Source organism: Haliotis rubra, unplaced genomic scaffold, assembly GCF_003918875.1.
Source record: "Haliotis rubra isolate DU_JTF1 unplaced genomic scaffold, ASM391887v1 Scf105, whole genome shotgun sequence".
NCBI classification, from domain to species: domain Eukaryota; kingdom Metazoa; phylum Mollusca; class Gastropoda; order Lepetellida; family Haliotidae; genus Haliotis; species Haliotis rubra.
Window position 1 is genome coordinate 2,026,473 of NW_025764948.1, and position 22,198 is coordinate 2,048,670.

At 39.9% G+C, this 22,198-nt stretch overlaps 1 protein-coding gene and 1 long non-coding RNA gene across 2 annotated transcripts in view; both read right to left on the reverse strand.

Moving 5' to 3' along the window:
- LOC124276136 (cAMP-dependent protein kinase regulatory subunit) overlaps positions 1-22,198 on the reverse strand; it is a 163,672-nt gene that overhangs the window by 129,067 nt on the left and 12,407 nt on the right. The gene's annotated exons all lie outside the window — the stretch shown is intronic.
- On the reverse strand, positions 297-15,943 carry LOC124276186. Its single transcript, XR_006898444.1, has 3 exons — positions 15,933-15,943; positions 15,725-15,730; positions 297-411 (listed from the first exon to the last, which is right to left on the reverse strand). It is a non-coding gene; the product is annotated as an uncharacterized LOC124276186 (long non-coding RNA).

Consider the following 22,198-nt stretch of genomic DNA (forward strand, 5'->3'; position numbering starts at 1 on the left):
TGACCACTAATACCATTCCCAGCCAGCCCCCTCCGGCATTATGACTCTGTATCATATCTGATGTGATCGCTACACATCACCCTGCCACATAGGCTGTGATGCAACACAATGAAGACTACTCAAACAACAACACTCAGTATCTGAAGGCTGTATGTGGTAATATCATTGGTTTGTTGGTTTGTTGTTTAATGCCGCACTGAGCAATATTCTAGATACGTGGCGGCAGTCTGCAAACAATCGAATCTCGATCAAACAATCCAGTGATCATCAGCATGAGCATCGATCTACGCAATTGGGAGCCGATGACATGTGACAACCCAGTCAGCGAGCCTAACCGCCCGATCCCGTTAGTCGCCTCTTACGACAAGCATGTGTTACTGAAGGTTCATTGTAACCTGGACCTTCAAGGGTCTGAGCTTTCAAGACTAATGGGGATCCACAGACTAAACTAACAAAATAAACCAATGAAACTCCAGCATTCTGAACACTATTTTGTGAGTAAGCAAACATGTTCAAATCTAAGACGGATATATCATTGGTATTCACAACAGAAAGAAAGGGCTTGCTCTATTCATGTTTTCACCAAATTCGTAAACTGAGGATTAATTTTGCTTCCTCCTATATTTAAATTTTGGGTACCATACGTATAGATATGTTGTATGTTCAAAAGATGCACTCTTGCACACAACCATCTTTGAGCCACACTTTTCCATGAACCAATGTTACAAGTCAAAATGTATGTGATCTAAAATACCATCTCCATGGTATCAGGAATCTATACATCAGATATTTAGCTTCAGTTAGTCACTGATGATGAAAAGTCCAATGTAAATGATTCATTTCTCAAGGGTTTATCTTAGATCTACGCAAATGTTGCCTATTCCAATTACTGATCATGCAGACATAATAGTCATTAGTAGATATTAAAACTTGAAGAAAATAAAGCTTCATAAACTTCTCCTACCAAATAAAGATCATATTCCAACAGCTACTCTGAAACAACAGCTATAAGTACTCAGACTGTATCACATTCATCCATCCAATGAGCAGAGAAAGAAATGGTCTTTAACAGATGGTGGAATCATTGGCCAGGACAAAACATTTTAACAGTGTCATATGGCCATCCTGGCTCAGAATAGGATCCCAGTAGTCCTTGTTCTTTGAAGACAGGCCACAAATATGGATCTGGTGGACAAAATGGTTGTTGATTGGAGGCCATGCCAGAATAAACCCACTTTCAGCTGCCCACTACAAGAACTGCAGTGTGTAGGAACAGTCAGTGTGGTGTAAAGCAGAGCACTTACATTTTACTGTCTGTGTCTAAGATGAGCAACAGGTGCTTGAAGTGCTGCATTGCATGTTACATGTCAAAAGAAGGGAATCAGAACACACTTCATGAGAAGATGAGTTACAGGTGACAATTCTTTACAGAACATAGCTATGTGCCATTATGCACCTGACTTTGTGTGTGCCCACATCTCAGCTGTTTGTGTGCCCACATCTGCTTGAATTTTAGGTGCCCACATCTGACTTTGTGTGTGCCCACATCTACCTGGCTGTGTGTGTGTGTGCCCACATCCACCTGTGTGTCCCCACATCTACCTCTGTGTGTGTGTGCCCAGATCTACCTGTGTGTGTGTGCCCACATCTACCTGTATATGTACCCACATCTACCTGTGTGTGTGCCCACACCTACACATCTTCTTGATGCAATGAAAAACCTACCTAACCAGAGCATCAGAAAATCATGTATTTTTAAATCCAGCCACACTCCGCTGAAAGACAAATCTCTTTGCTCCGTGACTGAGAACACTGTGGTATGGCGAAACAGCTTCGTGTCTATGAAATGTCCAAATATATTCAAAGACATGTAACACTGCAGGCGACCTCATAACGCTTCCAAATGACAGAATGCAGTAGATCATTTGATATATAGCTGCAGTTAATGGCGGGCTTTCCGATTCATCACAGAAGTTGTTGAGGGAACCAAGAGAAGTTAGTTTATGCAGGTGGCTGTAAGGCTACATCACTACTCACCTGTGGCAGCCACTTAAAGCTCCGTGTGGCAACCCAGTCATTCACGTAAGAGGGATGAATGAGAACTACACTTAAAGATGCTGACACGGTGAAATTCATATGTACAACATTGTTAACAGTTTCATCTTTCATCAGAGTATAACATAAATGGGGTTATGTTCATTTATTATTTATGAAACACATAGACATATCTGCTGAAACATGTTGACAACAGAGAGACAAAACACCATGAAGTGCAGACATTTTAATGTAATTTCTACATCCTGTGTTAAACTGACACAGACAAAACACCTCACAATCCATGTCAGGTCCCCAATTCCAGTATTTATCCTCAACAATAACTGCTCCTGGCAAAATAACAAGAATCACTAGTGATGTTGTAAGTCTAGACAAAGTCACCTGACAACCGAGGCTTCTTGTTGTATTATTCCATCATGTATAAATGACTAAGCCATACATGCCTCTCTGCAATATCTCGACAAACACAATGGTAAATTGGCCCAGTAATGCAATCTACAAGCCATTTATGCATCTATCAGAAGTCAGCCCTGCCCTAAATCAAATCATTTCCATGGCGGCATCATGCAAGGCGTCAAGTCCTTACATCCTACACAATGGTGGCACCTCTCACGGAATCAAGCCTTTGGATCCGTCCAGAAAATCAAATAAGATAAAGTCTTAACTCTGCGCTGTGCAGCAAGTGTCAATATTTATAAAGGAAAGATGATTTTGAACTGGTCAGGAATAACCTGCTCTCAATCAGATTTTAAAATGTGTCCAATATGTCTGAGAACAATGATTGAGTGTCTCCGCAATCATACTAATTGGGGATTAATTGACATCAAGCGAGATCTGGGTCTCTGAGAGGGCAGCTCACTTTTAGAGACAGCTGAACAGTAAATCAGGCAGGATCTCCATGGAGACAAAGGACAAATCTAATCTAGTTAGAAAATCCATCATATGAATCAAACTTTAATTGGTGTCTTGATCTATTAGTCAGAATATGTTCAAAGTGAAAGCAGTGTATAGAGATCTCTCTATTTCCCAAAGGGCACAGTTGGAAGTGGGATATCAATTATGGTCTCGGTTATGCATAGTTTGACTTCTAGTTCCTGTGTTTGGACTAACTAATGAAGTGACACCGATGTACCATATTTCCTCTAATAAGTGCCAGGGGTAAAGCAGCTAACTAACAATTACGGTAATTAGACCCAGTAAGGGCAAAAGCACTGGGCCTCTAATAAGCGCCGGGTCTGGAACTCCGTTGAAAAAATAATTATTAGACGAAATACGGTATCACATCTTATCAGAGTATTAGCTATTACTGGTAAATGAAATTGGCCCCATCCATGATAGGACCATAGGTTGACTTAGCTCATCTCACTAAAATTTTCAGGAAACAAATGTTTCTAGATTTTTCAAGCAAATTTCTTACAAATCAATCCAAAGAGGTTGGGTACTCTGTAATTCCCTGGAACTTCTAAGTTATTCTATAAGAATTAGACAGGTAGCTGCCAATAGGAAATCTGTGTTGTCACTTTCTCCATAGAACAATATAAAATAGAATTTAAACAATTTCATTGTCCTGAAACCCCCAAACAAATAATTGATTGCCAGTTCCACAGCCTCCCAAGTCCCATAACAATAAATAGAATAATTCCCTATGTGTAATAATAACACTGGCGTCAGCCGCCACACTGATGACAATCCTCGAAGTCATACTGCATGTGATGCTCCGTCTACAACAATAACTACAACAAAACATGCATTCATTCAAATTTCCTAAAAAATCATTCAATTGACAGGACATATTTTCTTACATTTTTAAATAAATTGATCGTTTGAGAGGAAAGGCATGTTTCCAAGATCAGATGCACATTATATTTGTTGGAGTAGAAAATCTTTGAATGTAAAAGTTATAGTTAATGCCTCCTGTTTGACATATTCCAGTGAAAACAGGAAAGGCAAATCATACTTGCTGGTTTAGAAGGACAATGTCACGTGGAGTGTTCAACTCAGTTATCGATTGGCTCATCTTTAAATCATTAAATTCAGACACACTGGGATAAGTGTCTATCTTGGGAGGAACAATTCAATGTAATAAAAAATTGTTTGATTTATTACTGTTTTTCCTAAAGATGTCTGAGTATTGGTAAAAATTTTATCCAACATTGACATGAGACATATGAACAAGAAAAGAACAGTAATTTTGATCAGGAAAACCAACACAACTTCAAACTTCGACTAGATGCATAATTCTGAATTTCTCCCTGAGGCCATTAAGGTGAGCATGCAGTATGTCACCATAGTATTTGCAAATTCCTATAACCTAGCAACTACATAAACAATATGCATGCCACTTTCAGTAACATAAGAGTGCCTTGCAGCTAGTCGTTTTTTGTAAAAATATACTTTTCAACATATGTTCCCAAGAAACTTGAAAAATGTCAATAATCCAAAACATAAAAAAAATATGTTTTGTTAAACCAAAGCCATTCATTTCTATGGCAACCATGTGCTGACAAAGAAGAAACATTGTTTTTCTGCTCTGATTCAAAGAAATTCCTAAAGTAATAATTGCCTATGGAAAAAGATGAATTGTGAAGTTTTGAAGGCATGTTAACATTCACTATTCTGATGAGGTGAGTTTGGAGTGTAAAGCCACTTTCTACAGTATTCCAGTTACATCATGACTTGTCACCTTGATGAGGGAGCAAACACCTTAGTGACCATTATCAGGGGGCAGCCTGACAGATCTGACACTTCCATCACACCCCAACACCCAGTACCAAGAGCTGTGACAGATACATTCGTTATATCCCAGCTATATGGCAGCAGTCTGCAAATAATTGAGTCTGGACCAGACAATCCATTGAACAACAGCATGAGTATCAAGCTACACAACTGGGATACGTTTCACAAAGCTCTTGTAGTGCTATGACTGTCGAAAGTCAATGTTACAGTATAGGAAGTACGAATGCTACGAGAAATGTTACGACTGACTGACTGACTGACTGAGTTTGGTTTTACGCCGCTTTTAGCAATATTCCAGCAACATCATGGCGGGGAACACCAGAAATTGGCTTCACACATTGCACCCATGTGGGGATTCGAACCCGGGTCTTCGGCGTGACGAGTCAACGCTTTAACCATTAGGCTACCCCACCGCCCCAGAAATGTTACGAGATGTTAGGCTTACGAGAGCTTTGTGAAACGGGACCCAGATCCTATTCGTCACCTCTTACGACAAGTATGGGTTAATGAAAACCAAATCTAACCCTGATCTTCATGGGTACTGATACATTAGTGATATCATTACTACAATCACATGCTGACGAATGATCACTGGTTCCTCTGTACAGCATGGAACTTAAATTTTCAATTTAATGAATAAATTTCACCCCCACAAATACACCTGTTGCTGCTTTACAGAGTTAATGACCAACAGATGGATATGGTCTTGATTGGAAAATGAAGAAATTGTGTTATTTTGGCTTTAAAAAAATTAGAGATTTAATAATCTTGAACATACGAGAAACATTTCTTTAATATGAAGACATATGCCATATAAATATATCATTAATCTCTGTGTAAATGTGATCTTGTACACCTTTAATCCACAGTTTCATTACCCTGAAGGATATTAAGTGGATATAAGAGCTGACTACAGGATTAGCTAACGTCACAACCACCGCTCAAATTGGTTTTCCCTGCAGGTTGGGTTTTTCATCTTTGCTATGAATTCTGAAAAATGAGATTCTGAAAGCAGAGCTCCTGACTTCTTGTCAGTGTACGGTACATCAGGACCAAAACAATCCAGCTAGTGGCATCAAATTGTTGGTTGTGTAACATTCAGCAATACTCCAGCCATACAAGGGCACCTGTAAATAATCAAGTCTTGACTAGACAAGTGAATGATATAATGAACAACAATACATGTTGTCAGGGTACCATGACAGACCAGGGGCCCAGATAAGCTGCGTATCCGGGTAAAATATGCATGGAAAATTTCCAATTACGCATTGAAAAATAATTGTTGCGTACCAATTGCGCAATTAAAATGTTAGATACGCAAAAGGTTTAAAACAAATGCGTACGGAATAGATTTATAGAAATCGCTTGCGTAATGAAAAAGACATCGATTGCTATCAAGTTGTACTGATAGTATAGGACTAGTGTTGTACTGTCAGTATAGGATGAGTGATTTTTTTATGAAATCATTTCCATTATATTTATGTTGGTTTTGATTAGATATAACATAAGGCAGAACATACCTGCTTAGTAAACATACTCAATGACATAATACTTAGGTGAGTAAAATGACTGAAATACGCACATATTTGAAAGCTGTGGGTAACGGAAAATGAAATACCCACTCAACATTCATAATACCCACTCCAAAAAAATACAATGGGTACAGTACCCACATGAGCTAAATCTTATCTGGAGCTCTGACAGACAATAAAACATGACAGCCAATCTGTTGAAATCAAATCAGTCAAAATTTGAACCTTCCTACACTGAACATAAAATGCTAATAGAAGACTTTGACATCCAACATTTCTACCGGAGAAATAACAAAATAGTTCTGTTCTTGCATCAACACAAACTTAGCACAACTTCATGGCCAGATGCAGCGATTTTACAGCACCCAGAAAGAGGTTTGCATTTCAAAGTTAACTAAAGGGAGATAACTCTAACCCAGTGGGCGACAACATTACTGATTATAATCCCAACATTCATAAAAAAAATTCCTGAATGTTAAACAAAATCTATCAAAACATACATCAAAGTATAATAACTGTTTAGTACATTGTTTTAAAGAATCTCACATCTTTGAATTCTTCCTTGTTTACGTCTGTGCACAGTTGCTCAAACATATTTGTTTCGCACACCAAAATGACATCAGCTAGGTATAATATTTCCCTGTTCATCAGGAACACAGCCAGTGCTTACAGCTGTTGCAGAATTTAAGCCAACATCCATGTTTTCAGATGAAAGAATTTCCCATTGGGTATTGAAGACTAAATACAAAATCAATCAAACACAATCTACATGAGTGTTGTTTTCTTTTTGCAAAAAACAAGTTCTGTAACTGATACAACTGTCACATCTCATGTAATCTTCCCCTTCTATGTTTTAATGAGTCAGGAGGACAAGTATGACTGACTGACTGACTGACTGACTGAGTTTTGGTTTTACGCCGCTTTTAGCAATATTCCAGCAACATCACGGCGGGGGACACCAGAAATGGGCTTCACACATTGTACCCATGTGGGGATTCGAACCCGGGTCTTCGGCGTGACGAGCCAACGCTTTAACCACTAGGCTACCCCACCGCCCAGTATGACTGACAACTGATGGAGAAAGAGTGAGCACTGTAATGTTTCTCTGGTTGATTGAAGCACCATAAAATCCTGATATCAAGGCTGCAAATATCCAACATGTTGCTCTCACGCATACACAAGCCTTCAGTTTGATTTCAACAGAAAACCCATTATCCAGGTGAATTTCTCTATTGGCACAGATTTTACATCATATATTTAGGCTTTGAAAGGCATGCATGACAAAAAGTGCAATACCTGTATGTAATTTTCCTTTTTGTGCCTTCAGAAATATGTTTTGTGACTACAGAAATATGTCAGTGAAATATGTTGTGTTATATTTTTCATTTGTGGTTCACTTTCACACTCTGACAATACGGTGACTGACAGGCTGGGCATCAGTCCTCACAATTTTGGTACAATGTGACAGGCAAACAGGTTTGAAATAGAAACTGAATTTATTCAGTGTTTTGACAAGACCTCCAAGTCCAATTCTACAAAATACTGTCAATTAAAAACAAATTAACAAGAACCTTTGATAAATAAACATATTAACCTGATCATGTTCATAGAAAACATGAAGATTCTTTCAAACACATAAAGATAACGAAAAACAATTTCAGATACAGTAAACATTTCAAGCACCTAAGAAAATGTCAACAAATCTATAAAACCTTCATAAACCGAGAACTAACAAATTAATCTTCAACACTTCACAGACCTTGTAAGAGCAACTTCTTACAAAGGTCACTTTTTAAATTCAAAAGGCTGTTGCAGGTCCCCATGACCTAGCTGTTTATCCCAGTGCTGTTGCCACAACTCAATAACAATGGACTCAAGCACAACCTATTTCCTGAAACAAAAGCCAGGGCTTCAACCATGACTTCTTCTTTTTAAAAAACCCCACCTCAGTCTGTCAAGGGCAATAAGCTGTAAAGCTTCACAACCTATATCGAACTATTCTGATGTCTAGCCAACATAAACAAAAGCTCATTCTATCTATATGTAAAGTCACTAAGCATGTTGGATGCAAAATACACAATTATGCTACAGGTTCTGCCATGTGATTGTGATATAGTTTATGATCCTTCAAATACAAGAAACTGGGAATCCTTCAGACATGCTCATTTTCAATCAGTGGTTTAAAACTTGTTTACTTACAAACTGATTTTGGATGGTTAAAATAGATACCAAATTATATAACCTAAAATATATCAATTTTATTAAAAATCCTATGGTAAGGTAAGTTAAAAATATTCTGTATAACAATGTACAATATTAACATAATTTTGATGCATCACACAATAATATAACACATCATACTGCCTTCCGTCCTTAGTAACCATGTAATACAAGTTATTACCCACGTGGTCAAAATATGGCCAGTTGCATACTAATCTCGTCCGTCACACGAGTGTCGTATCGCGTTGACCTGTGTCATAACGACTTGACCTGAGATTCTAATGATTTGATTGGATAACCGATGACCTCTCAATGAGGTCCCGTTGTGACGGAACTACTTTTTTCATTCTAACAAACACATGAATTCATTCATTCTACAACTTATATGCATTGTGGGAATGTAAACATTGCAAAGGTTGCCGTATAGCTGTTTAATGGTGAGTCAAACTGAGACATTATATGTGTCGAAAAACATAAACGCAAAGTTTCAACCAGTAATGTTAGCCGAGTGAAGCAACTGCAAACTAAGAAACAGGGTGCTATGAAGTAAGGCGTAGTAACGTCATAACAGTGTGACGTCATGCAAAAAGTGTACTACAGAACAACATTTTCCGCAACCTCTTTTTGAAACCGGTTTCGGTTTGAAACCATAAAAATAACAGAAATATGCTATTTTGTCACTTTAAAGCATGTAAGACGTGGGTAATAAATAAAATACCACACTCGGTCTCATAACATACAAATTATACGAAACTTGTGACCTTCCTGTGGTTTCTGATCTTACTTTCGCTTGGTCAGATACCATAGGAAGGACACTTGTATCATACAAATCGTATGTAATGAGACCTCGTGTAGTATTCTCTATATTATGTACCTAACTGGCAAGCAGTTAATCTGAGCCTGTCATGGCAGACATGGCAGTCATGGGTGCTAGCCATCAAGGAACCCAGTAGTTGATATTATACAATTATACAACATGGGAATACCAATAAATTCTTCCACTACATTCATCCTTAATTCAATTTAGTCAGAACTGATGGATATGTAATTTTAAATCCATCACACTGTGAAACCAATGTCACATTTTGTCAAATGTTACACAACTAGGCATTGCTGATGGAGACCTGTGATCTACAGGTGAAACCTGTGAAATAGTCTGTGGTACACTTAAAGCTTCATGTACAGACTCTTCGGATCTCGTCTATCAATTATCTCCTAACTTGTGACACGCCGCAGATGTTGGAGGTCTTCTTGACTTCACTAAGATGCGTCAGTTGCTGTATTCATGACCATAATTCATTACACGTTATCACCCCGGGAAAGGTGTCACTGTTTACATAATTAAGATAAACTTCAACATGACTGCCACCAGCTAGCTGTAGTTCGTATCACAAGAAATTCAAAAGGAAATCTTATTTTATAAACTGACACATTTTAGATAAGTATCAGCCAAATTGAAAGCAGAGTACAAAAGTAAGCTTGTTAAAGGTCCTTGTCACAACTGTTAAAAGAACAGCGCCATGGTGTCCCTTGAGTCAGCCTACAGCAGTCAACCCCACCCCGTTCCTGTCTTGTGGAGACAGGCATAACTGGTACACATTAACAATACAGATACATCTTTTCAAAAATTATTGTTAGTCGTCAATAACTTATGAAATGTCGGCATCAGCTGAATTATCGGCTTCCATATTTGGCACTTGGTCTAATGTTCTTGCATTCCACCAAGCCTCCATTGATCCAGCTTCCATCCGACTGAATGGCCATTATTCCGACAGTCCAGATGTCCCAATTATCTTCCATTTTTGCTACAACAATAATGTGCTAATTCAATTTGTAACACAGCAAAACAAATTTGCTCTCCCTAAGTCAATCTCACTACCTGTGTTTTCAATTAGTGGTGAGTTGCAGCTACCTTCATTCAGTTCCAGCATGTATGTGTATTAAAGAGACACTCACACCGATAGAGGTGAGACAAATGGGGTTTAATGTCCCATTCAAGAGAACAGGTATTGCACTCATACAACGATGTGCATGCACATGAATGTGTGGGACAGCTTGTCTGGAATCGTGCCAGTTTCATAGTGCTACCCCACCCTGAAGCTGTTGGCATGGATACCCAACTCAGACATAATACTGACTCCGAACTGAGTAATACATGATTTAACTTGATGCTGATAGCCAGGCTGGGTAACAAGAAGTAGCATATTTAAATCTTGTCTGTATGACGCACAACCAGGGGGGTCAAGCCACCAACCTTCCTCTCTCTGGACAGACCTCCTATCCTCTGGACCATGGAGAGGGTCCATAACTCGGGAAAACTCTGGGAAGTGTAGGTGACTCAGGTTGGTTATAGGTGATTCAGGTTGGTTATAGGTCACTCAGGTTGGTTATAGGTGATTCAGGTTGGTTATAGGTGATTCAGGTTGCTTATAGGTCACTCAGGTTGGTTATAGGTGACTCAGGTTGGTTATAGGTGATTCAGGTTGCTTATAGGTGACTCAGGTTGCTTATAGGTGACTCAGGTTGGTTATAGGTGATTAAGGTTGCTTATAGGTGACTCAGGTTGGTTGTAGGTGACTCAGGTTGCTTATAGGTGACTCAGGTTGGTTGTAGGTGACTCAGGTTGGTTGTAGGTGACTCAGGTTGGTTGTAGGTGATTCAGGTTGGTTATAGGTGACTCAGGTTGGTTATAGGTGACTCAGGTTGGTTGTAGGCGATTCAGGTTGGTTATAGGTGACTCAGGTTGGTTATAGGTGACTCAGGTTGGTTGTAGGCGATTCAGGTTGGTTATAGGTGACTCAGGTTGGTTATAGGTGACTCAGGTTGCTTATAGGTGACTCAGGTTGGTTGTAGGTGATTCAGGTTGGTTATAGGTGACTCAGGTTGGTTATAGGTGACTCAGGTTGGTTGTAGGCGATTCAGGTTGGTTACAGGTGACTCAGGTTGGTTATAGGTGACTCAGGTGTGTTCAGGTTGGTAATAGGTGACTCAGGTTGGTTATAGGTGACTCAGGTTGGTTTGTTTGTTGTTAGATGCCGCACTCAGCAACATTCCAGCTATATGGCGGCAGTTTGTAAATAATTGATTCTGGACCAGACAATGCAGTGATTGTGAGGATTGATCTATACAAATGGTAACCGATGACATGTGTTAAACAAGTAAGCGAGCCTGTCAACCCGATCCCGTTAGGCGCCTCTTACAACAAGCATGGGTTACTGAAGACCAATTCTCACCTTGATCTTCACGAGTCACGTGACCCAAGAAGGGACTTGGGATTATCACTGCTCCTAGTTCCAGACACAGTCCTCAACATTTACATGCAATATAATTAGAATGGGATTCCCATTAGTAGAGGAAGATAAAGGATAAAACATTCCCCTGGGTGTTATTTCGCCATAATATAACATAGTTGCTTGAACACAAAGATCAGTGTGTGCTGCTTGGTCTGAAGTTTGACAGAACTAGGTCAAACAAACAAACGGTGTAATTATCTCATTTATAAGTTCCACCTTGTGCCTGATTTTTGTATACAAGCATCAGAGGAATCAGTTTTTCTCAGAGAACCTTATTCATGGTTTTCTCCAGACAAAGCATCTCAAGAGATCTTATGTTAGACTGATTCACACATCCGATTCAGCACTGAGAACATAACGTCATGTACAGTTAGTTGTATGTAGAGTAGCATCCTGCAGAGCTTCAAACTCCATGAAAGTCCCAATGTTGAATATTTAAGACTGATGTGGTCAAACTCTACAGCAGCATACCCCAAGGAAACCCCTTAATTTCGAATGCTGATGACAATACTTTTGATATCCCATGAAATAATCACTTGTGAAATGACCCTCATCTTTAACTAAGTGTGGATATTATAATGGTTGTTGGAGGGGCAATATACCCAAAGCAAAATCAAACAATATTGTATACTATAACTCCTGTAGCACATGCAATGGAGTTTACACAACAACTGATCAAATTGAGAAAATACACTGTTCCTAGCTAATAGGGTGAATTAGTGTATATAGGAAAATGCCTGAGGTAACTATGTCAACAAAGATGAAAACAGCAATCTAAGGACCAAGTCTCCCTGAAATTAGCCTCAGCAGCACAAAACTGATATACCCATGCAACACCTTTCTACCACCATTTTTTTGTGAGTTTCACACACCTTTCAGTGTTACCCCTGGTAAGTCATTGCTGTCAATATGAAACACTGAACAGCGTACATCCCCCACCAGACATCAATACATTGTCAACTTGGTGCTCGTGGGGATAAGCATCAAAATGTGCACAAAATGTCTATAGATCCAGCTGGAGCCTCTCTCAGTCTCGAGTGTGGCACCTTACATAATTAAATGAACACAGACACTTGCTATGATGTTGACATTTACAAATGATTATTGTGTAACTGTTGTGTCATTTAAGAGAGTGATTACTGTTTGACAACTCTTTCAACATCATTCTTTCAATATCACAGCAGGAGACACCACAAAAGAGCTTCACAAATTATACAAATGTCATGTTTAAGCTACAAAATGACAATCAATGACAAAAGACAATCACACTGAATCTGTGAACATCGATTCACCACCTTTTCGCAAGCATCAACTAAACCCTCACATAAATGGCTTTCTGCAGTCAGCTTCATCAATGTTTCTCCAACACAGAGAAAGTACGCCAGCTGAGGTCCGACATACTACTTGTCTCTATGACATAACTACAGACTTACAAGTACACTATTGATCGGACTCACCATTCTGCCCACAGAAGGACTGTCATAACATCATCAGCTCCTCCTGCTCATGTGAGTGGCTATATGCTGGCTCTCACACATAGGAAACCAACCACTGTGTTAATCAGAGGTGATAAATATTCACAGCTGTACAAATCAAAGAAACCTTTAGAACTGGAAACAGTCAGGAAGTCGTCGTCCAGCCCTGCCACCGTGACATCATTAGATACACCACCAGCACCACACCAGCACAACCACCATGTGGACATCGGACTGAAGTTGCTCTAATTACTTAAGCATCAGCCCCAAACATCTGAACTCAACAACTGACATATTTTTCTGACATTGGTAATTCAGTATCCTCTTAATGCAATTGGACTAAATAATCGCAATTTGTTTGGTCCTGAATTATTGAAATACTAGAAAAACAAGACACTGTAACACTATCATCACATTCCCACAACTATTGTCCATTTCTCTGATCAATATGTTATCGCGAGATGAGACAACATTATTGTGAAATCGTGGAGCAGAAATAGACTGATAGAGTATTCACACTCAAAGAATCCCATTTGAAATAAAATGTCACATCCATATTTGCCATTCTATTTGTACTGATCATTGTTCTGCCAAACTATGGAGAAAATATTTCTACCATTCCTAATGTTATACAAGATCTGTTAACACTGACTGGGAGTATTCAATACATCTCCAAATATATCAGTGACTTCAAGATGTTTTATTTGAGGCCTCAAAATAGGTGCATGCCCAAGCCAATAACCAACCTTCTGAATGTCTAAAAGAAGCATTTTGAAAGGAGGGAACTTATGAGATTGGATCATGCAGTGACCAATCATATTGGTGGATCTTCACATCAGTAATAAACAGACCAATCAGAAGGCGCCATTCACCTGTTATTGCATTACAGACTTCTTTTAAATAATAATGCAGTTAACATCTGGCATCTTTATCAGTTTATAATAACTGGGGTAATGGATAACATGATAAACATTGTTAGACTTAGATGATGGAAATAGGATAAGGTAGATAAGGAATTCATAATGTGGACAACCTGAGATGATTTTGTTTCACACATCCCAGACCTAATGGTTAACTGAATTACTGCTCACTAATAAAATAACCACAGAGGGGACAGCTCTCAGCACGATCGTCAGTAGAACATACTGGACCAAAGAGAATTTTACTATCCTTAGCTTTGGACTAACAGCTAAAGTCACAGAACACTGGAATAGTTATGTAATTCCATGTCAGCATCAGCATCATTAGAATTCACCTTTAGTTGTGATGCCTCAAGAATTGACTTGGCTTATCTATTGGATATAGCCATGTAGGGGATCAAACCCCTTCTACAGTATGATCATGTCAGCAATGAAAACTGTAAGCACTGCTGTGTTTATTTGGCAGCATCTTCAAGCACCATGTGGTCAGACATTAGGTAGGCTCTCTTCATTCTCTCTGGTGGACTGTCTAGTCTCATGTACAGTGATCAAGGTTGTAAAGTCTCCTTACATCAACATAGCTCTCCCACAGTGTGTTTAATGGACCATCTGCACAAACACTGATCTGCTGATGTTGGGCTATTCTAGGTTATTACAGAATCTAGTTCCAGTGTACTGTGTCTGAGCAAATGTTAGTGTGAACTACCAACATACTTATTCCATTTATCATCTTCATCATCCACAAACAATAATAAGTATACCCTCGCCTACTAATTATCTACAGGATCTCATCATCACGATTACCAGCTGCATTTTAAGATAAACAGTCAGTGAGTGAGTGGGTTAAGTTTTATGCCGCGTTTAGCAATATTCCAGCAATATCACGGCAAGGGACACCAGAAATGGGCTTCATACTTTATACCCATGTGGGGAATCGAACCCAAGTCTTCAGCATGCTGACTGAATGCTTTAACCACTAGGCTACAACACCACCCCAAAAGCCAACTCAAATGCAGTATGAACATGTGAATGAGCGTACATTGATGTCGAGAGACAGAAATACTGTTCAAAGTGGAGTTTATGTAAACTTACAAACTCAGTCATGCCAATCACTCGATTTAAAGTTAGACTTCCAAAAACCTATCTGGACAAGACTTGAAAATAAATATAAATTATTACTCCTCCAACTTTAGGGAAAGAGCTGATGGTCATGAAATACCAGAGATGATAAAATCTTCCCCTCAAAGAAAACAGTAATTTTGATACAGTGTACAGCTATTTTGAACACATGGAACAAATACATTGCGACTTGGTCCTGAGTGACGTTTAGACAGTGGACACAGGATCAGCAAGGAGTCATGGTGTAATACAGAACTACAGACGTTTAAACAAGATTAATTTGTATTGTCTTCACACTGTCACACTTGTGAGTACACATTAAACTTTCACCAAGAAACAAATACATCAACTCCACAACATGGCAAGTAATGAACAAAATGCTAGAAGTGTCAGTGAAAGGAGACACTACGTGGAGCAAAACGATCTCCACAGCCCCTAATGTAGGAACAGCATTGCAGATACTCACCAGAGTGATCGGCCAGTAAAACACGCTACAAATTGATCTGGTACGCAACCTTTGCTGACGGTAGAGCAGTTGATAATTGGCTAATTCTTGCTGTCGTTACACCATACAGCATGTACAGCCCAAACTGGATACCGCCTAATAACCACCCTGTCTCGATACAATGAGAGATAAATACAAGAGTTCACCATCAAACCATGTGTTTGTCCAACACGAACAGGGTAATGTGACCATGCAGAAACGGCTTATTGACCAGGCTCTTTCAATCCATAGAAATACAGCCATGCGATCTGATTTCACAAACTTGGAATTGGCAAGAGAAGTCCTTCATTAGATGAGAGTGATCTTGCCAATTGCCCAGCTCATGCATATCCATGCCTAGCGCAGTTTCATAATATAAATCAGCTGATTGTAATGGCCACTGTTTTAAGTGAGAGGGAAGCCCTTACACTTTGGAAATATTTTTTCACTGTCAAGATGACTTGATTCTTCAGAGGTATTGATCCTTGCCTTGAAAGGTTTGATATCATTCACGGAACAGGCTCCATCAGAAGATATCTAATTAGGAAGGGGATAACAAACGTGAGCCATCTTCCACATCCTTCGAGCAAGTTCTTCACAGAATTAACATTCCGCCAGTTTACATTTGATGTCAGACCTGTATCACCATTAAAGATATTTTCTCTGTTAGCTTAGCCGTGGTAGACAAGTTCAAGAGGCACAACATATCATGTGTACAAACAATTCTCTGCAGGGAGCTAATTCTAAATGTTTTAAAGAGAAAAAACTCAGTTAGATTACATGAGAATCTTCTCTGAAACCATCACTTGCACAGATTGCAGATATTTTGATACCTATCTTTGTGTCTCTCTCAAATTGATTCGGAACATGTTTAAACCATTATGGCATACTTCAAAGGATATACTAGCAACGTCATGGTTCACACAAATACAGCCGTATCACTTTCAGCTGCCAAGGGGCACATTAGTATATTGGTCATATAGTAATGAATAATATGGATGTAAATGTTAACGTTAAAAAAATGAAAAGAGACAGGGTCACTGGCACAAGAGTTACTTTATGTCATGAAATTATTTTTTAAAATAAATACACAAAAGGCCCCGTTTCTAGAAAAAAAAAAAATTATGGCACCAATTTTTTAACTGACTTAAATAACATCATGTTACTTCAGTGGTTTCTGATAAAACTTGTCCTCACTCACACACTACTTTTATTTGCATAAAAGAAAAAACAAGTAGCAAGGGAAGTAAATGTGAAAAATGAATTTGATAAGCAAGCAAACTGTCATTCATGCAGCCTCAGGAGAACATGTCCCCAGTTCATGCACTTACACTAGATTGAAAAGCAGGAGCAAGGGCCGTAACTCTGTGCAAAACCGTTTTACGATACCAACTTTCGAACATATTTTGTATCAGACGAGTAACATCAGTGTGTAAAAAATGACTTCTCTAACGTAAATAGTTTTTGAGAAAACCTGTCATCATTTCACACAACATGCAAAAAATGAAAACCATGGAGCAAGGGCCATAACCCAGTAAAAGATTAATTCAGACACCGATATTAAAACTCATCTTGGACTGTGACCAGTTACAAAAGTGAGTAAAATTTCAATTCTCCAATACAAATGGAATTTGAGAAAATTGCCCCCATCTAGACAGTGATAGATGGATGGACTGGGATCAGACGGACTTTGTGGTGGTGGATAATAAACTCTTTTTCTTTTCTTTTTGATGGAGAAGAAATAGTTAAACTACTCTTTGTAATTTTCTCCCAAGCCATTATCATATTTCTTCTACAAGCAGCTTCTTTGGCGTCTTCAATCATGTTCCTAACACTGATCTTTACTGATCCAAAGAAGCTGAACACTTTTATAGTTAAACTGTCAAACCAGATAAGTTCCAACAGACCCTTCTCAAGAGCCTACAGTATTAGACCTGTCTGGCTCCACATATTCAGTGTATGTCAGAGCAATTAAGACAGCCTATCTCAGAAATGATTATAAAGAGCTGGAAGGGTGTTAACCATTAACTGATATATTATGATAAGTACTTGATTACCCAAGGTCTTCATAATTAATGGCACAACCCTGCTTGCCATGACATACTGTTTATACTCCCTGAGTAGAGTTGCCTCCCCTGCATATTATATGATAGCTGTATTTACAGATGAGATTAAGGGGGCTAACATTTTAAACCATAACTCTCCATTCAATCACCTTCCTAGTTTGTAACACTTCTATGACACAGCCATAAAACCATATTCAAAAGCACTGGTAGTGAACAGGAGGTAGGGCCAATAAGAAGCTTGAGGTAGGAAAAGGATGGATAAGAAGCTGGATGTAGTGCAAGGACGGATAAGAAGCTGGAGGTAGGGCAAGGACGGATAAGAAGCTGGAGGTAGGGCAAGGACACGGACAAGAAGAAGCTAAGAAGCTGGAGGTAGGGCAAGGGCACTGACAGGTAAGAAGCTGGTAGGCAAGGACGGATAAGAAGCTGGAGGTAGGGCAAGGACACTTGACAGATAAGAAGCTGGAGGTAGGGCAAGGACGGATAAGAAGCTGGAGGTAGGGCAAGGACACTTGACAGGTAAGCTGGAAGCAAGGACGGATAAGAAGCTGGGCAAGGGACACTTGACAGATAAGAAGCTGGGTAGGGCAAGGACTTGGATAAGAAGCTGGAGGTAGGGCAAGGAGGGCAAGGACACTTGACAGATAAGAAGCTGGAGGTAGGGCAAGGACGGATAAGAAGCTGGAGGTAGGGCAAGGACACTTGGCAGATAAGAAGCTGGAGGTAGGGCAAGGACGGATAAGAAGCTGGAGGTAGGGCAAGGTAGGGCTGGAAGGGCAAGGACGGATAAGAAGCTGGAGGTAGGGCAAGGACACTTGACAGGAGCTGGAGGTAGGGCAGGGACGGATAGAAGCTGGAGGTAGGGCAAGGACACTTGACAGATAAGAAGCTGGAGGTAGGGCAAGGACGGATAAGAAGCTGGAGGTAGGGCAAGGACACTTGACAGATAAGAAGCTGGAGGTAGGGCAAGGACGGATAAGAAGCTGGAGGTAGGGCAAGGACACTTGACAGAGAAGCTGGAGGTAAGGCAAGGACGGATAAGAAGCTGGAGGTAGGGCAGGGACGGATAAGAAGCTGGAGGTAGGGCAAGGACGGATAAGAAGCTGGAGGTAGGACGGATAAAGAGACAGAGACAGATAAGAAGCTGGAGGTAGGGCAAGGACGGATAAGAAGCTGGAGGTAGGGCAAGGACGGATAAGAAGCTGGAGGTAGGGCAAGGAGCTGGATAAGAAGCTGGAGGTAGGAGCAAGGACACTTGACAGATAAGAAGCTGGAGGTAGGGCAAGGACGGATAAGAAGCTGGAGGTAGGGCAAGGACACTTGACAGATAAGAAGCTGGAGGTAGGGCAAGGACGGATAAGAAGCTGGAGGTAGGGCAAGGGCACTTGACAGATAAGAAGCTGGAGGTAGGGCAAGGACGGATAAGAAGCTGGAGGTAGGGCAAGGACACTTGACAGATAAGAAGCTGGAGGTAGGGCAAGGACGGATAAGAAGCTGGAGGTAGGGCAAGGACACTTGACAGATAAGAAGCTGGAGGTAGGGCAAGGACGGATAAGAAGCTGGAGGTAGGGCAAGGACACTTGACAGATATGAAGCTGGAGGTAAGGCAAGGACGGATAAGAAGCTGGAGGTAGGGCAAGGACGGATAAGAAGCTGGAGGTAGGGCAAGGACGGATAAGAAGCTGGAGGTAGGGCAAGGACACTTGACAGATAAGAAGCTGGAGGTAGGGCAAGGACGGATAAGAAGCTGGAGGTAGGGCAAGGACGGATAAGAAGCTGGAGGTAGGGCAAGGACGGATAAGAAGCTGGAGGTAGGGCAAGGACACTTGACAGATAAGAAGCTGGAGGTAGGGCAAGGACGGATAAGAAGCTGGAGGTAGGGCAAGGACACTTGACAGATAAGAAGCTGGAGGTAGGGCAAGGACGGATAAGAAGCTGGAGGTAGGGCAAGGGCACTTGACAGATAAGAAGCTGGAGGTAGGGCAAGGACAGATAAGAAGCTAGAGGTAGGGCAAGGACACTTGACAGATATGAAGCTGGAGGTAGGGCAAGGACGGATTAGAAGCTGGAGGTAGGGCAAGGACACTTGACAGATAAGAAGCTGGAGGTAGGGCAAGGGCCGATTAAGAGGAGGAGGTGGGACAAAAGCCAATCAGAAGGAGAATGCCTATGAAACTCAACTCGGTGAAAGATTTGCTCATGTTCAAATATTTGCATCAGTCCTGTGTCTGACATGCTAACAATCTTGATAGGATCATGAATTCAGTGAAATTACATAACAGTATTGCTTTAAGTCATAGTAAAAACTGAAGTCATCCAAACACACCAAACATATAACCTTTGTTCTCCAGCGGAAACAAAACCCTTTCCCCTGAGATGTTTTCAGCCCTGTAGACACAATCATTAAGTTCGAGGCAATCTTTAAGTGTAAGGCAGAAATACAGGTAAATTTGAGCCATCCGAGACTCAGCTGCAAAGCAGTAATGTAAACACACTAAAACAGCCAACACTAATGTACACTGATGTAAGAGGCTCAATCTCCATGTAAGATGTCTTGACATGACCTTGGGCTGCCCATTACAAACAGTGAGATCAATATAAAGACCAACATCAAGGAGGGAAGGGGTCTTCGTACTGCCTTTCTAAACATAGATAACCAATATTCCATACACAGGTATGATGCTGTTTGTGTTTAAAATATAGATTTTGATATTGCCTGCTAACGCAATTACAATAACTGCCATATCTGGTAAATACAACACTCTCCTTGCCCGTTGATTTAACCAGTCAACAACCTAACTAGGTAGCTAATCAGAAAACAATATGAAGTAAATTGAAAGTTACACATTAAAAGTTAAAAAGACAAATAAATGTTCTCAAAAGATTCTAAACTTATTCCACTAATACTGGATCAAAATATTATTTTTAGAAATGAAAATACTGCGCCAGGAAGTTTGTAGTTTACTAGATCAGGCCATGGCAACCAGGTAACTTTCTGTCCAGCATGTGTCCTGCAAGCCATATAATGTAAACAGTTAAGAAATATAGCTAAGTCAGCATTTCCAAGCAGTTGACGTAAGGAATCTCATCAACAAAGATTATAAAAATGTCTGTCCAAACACAAGGGTAAGATAATGAATAACTAAATAAACAAAAATGCAAAATGTACTATTCATTAACATCTAAGAAACATGAAAATCAGTGCAATTGGAAATGTAATGTCATTTTCAACTGAAAAAAGTCTTTTTATAGAACTAAATAGACAATTACAGTAAATTTAATTCTACAATGTGTGTTGTCATGTTAATATTAAGCTGTATAAGGAAGAACTACCTCATACATAAGCTTGTTTAAACGTACCAGTCACACTAAAACTGTTATGTATAAATATTTCAAGGCATATACACTCCAGCAAAATATACTCCAGACAAACGGTAGAGTATGTGTTTAAAGTAGACATGCATTCTGTACACGTAGTAAAGAAAGTCTGAGCCAAATATAGCTGCTGATGATCCACACAGGAGAGAAAGATATGTGGAAGAGGCTGAGGATTGATAACACCTCCCAGCAACTGCTGGCAGGGATGAAACCCGATCTACTGCCGGCTCACACTACATCATGGAGATGTACCACCACTACTGCAGCCAGTACCCTCTACACTCAGTTCCTGACATAGTCATCTTATTTAAAAATATATATCTACGAAATAAACAAAATCAAGAAGGAGCCCCCAACAAATGTTTGATCTCAAGCTATCTAGACTTGTCCAATAGGTCCTGATTCTAAGGACTTCTTTTTATGGTCTGAGAGACGACAGCCTTGGTATTAGCTTGCTACAGTGGTAGGGAATACATATTCTGGAAGGGATTTTTCGAGCAGAAAAAACAGTACAGCTTACATTGATGAAAAATCTTGACATATTTTTACGCTTCCATGACCCATCATGATGGAAAGTTGAGCGGTATATAACAACAGCAGTGTTCCAAGATCCTGGAAGATGTGGGTCCTTATATCCTCGGGGGTCATTTTCGTATATTGAAATCAGTATTGAACAAACTATACAAGCTTTAGTATAAAATTTGGATATAACTGACATAAAACATCCAAGGTCACAGGCCATGGGGTGCAATCAATATGTCCGCTCTAGTAGAGCTGGTGGTCATCAGTGTAAACAATCAGAATAGCCAGAAGTCTTGGCTGACTACAGCATGTCATGTTGGCATACAGAGCAGGTGCCCCTTGACTAATCAAACCCTGGAATGAGTTATTGTTATTACATAGCATGACAAGCATTACAA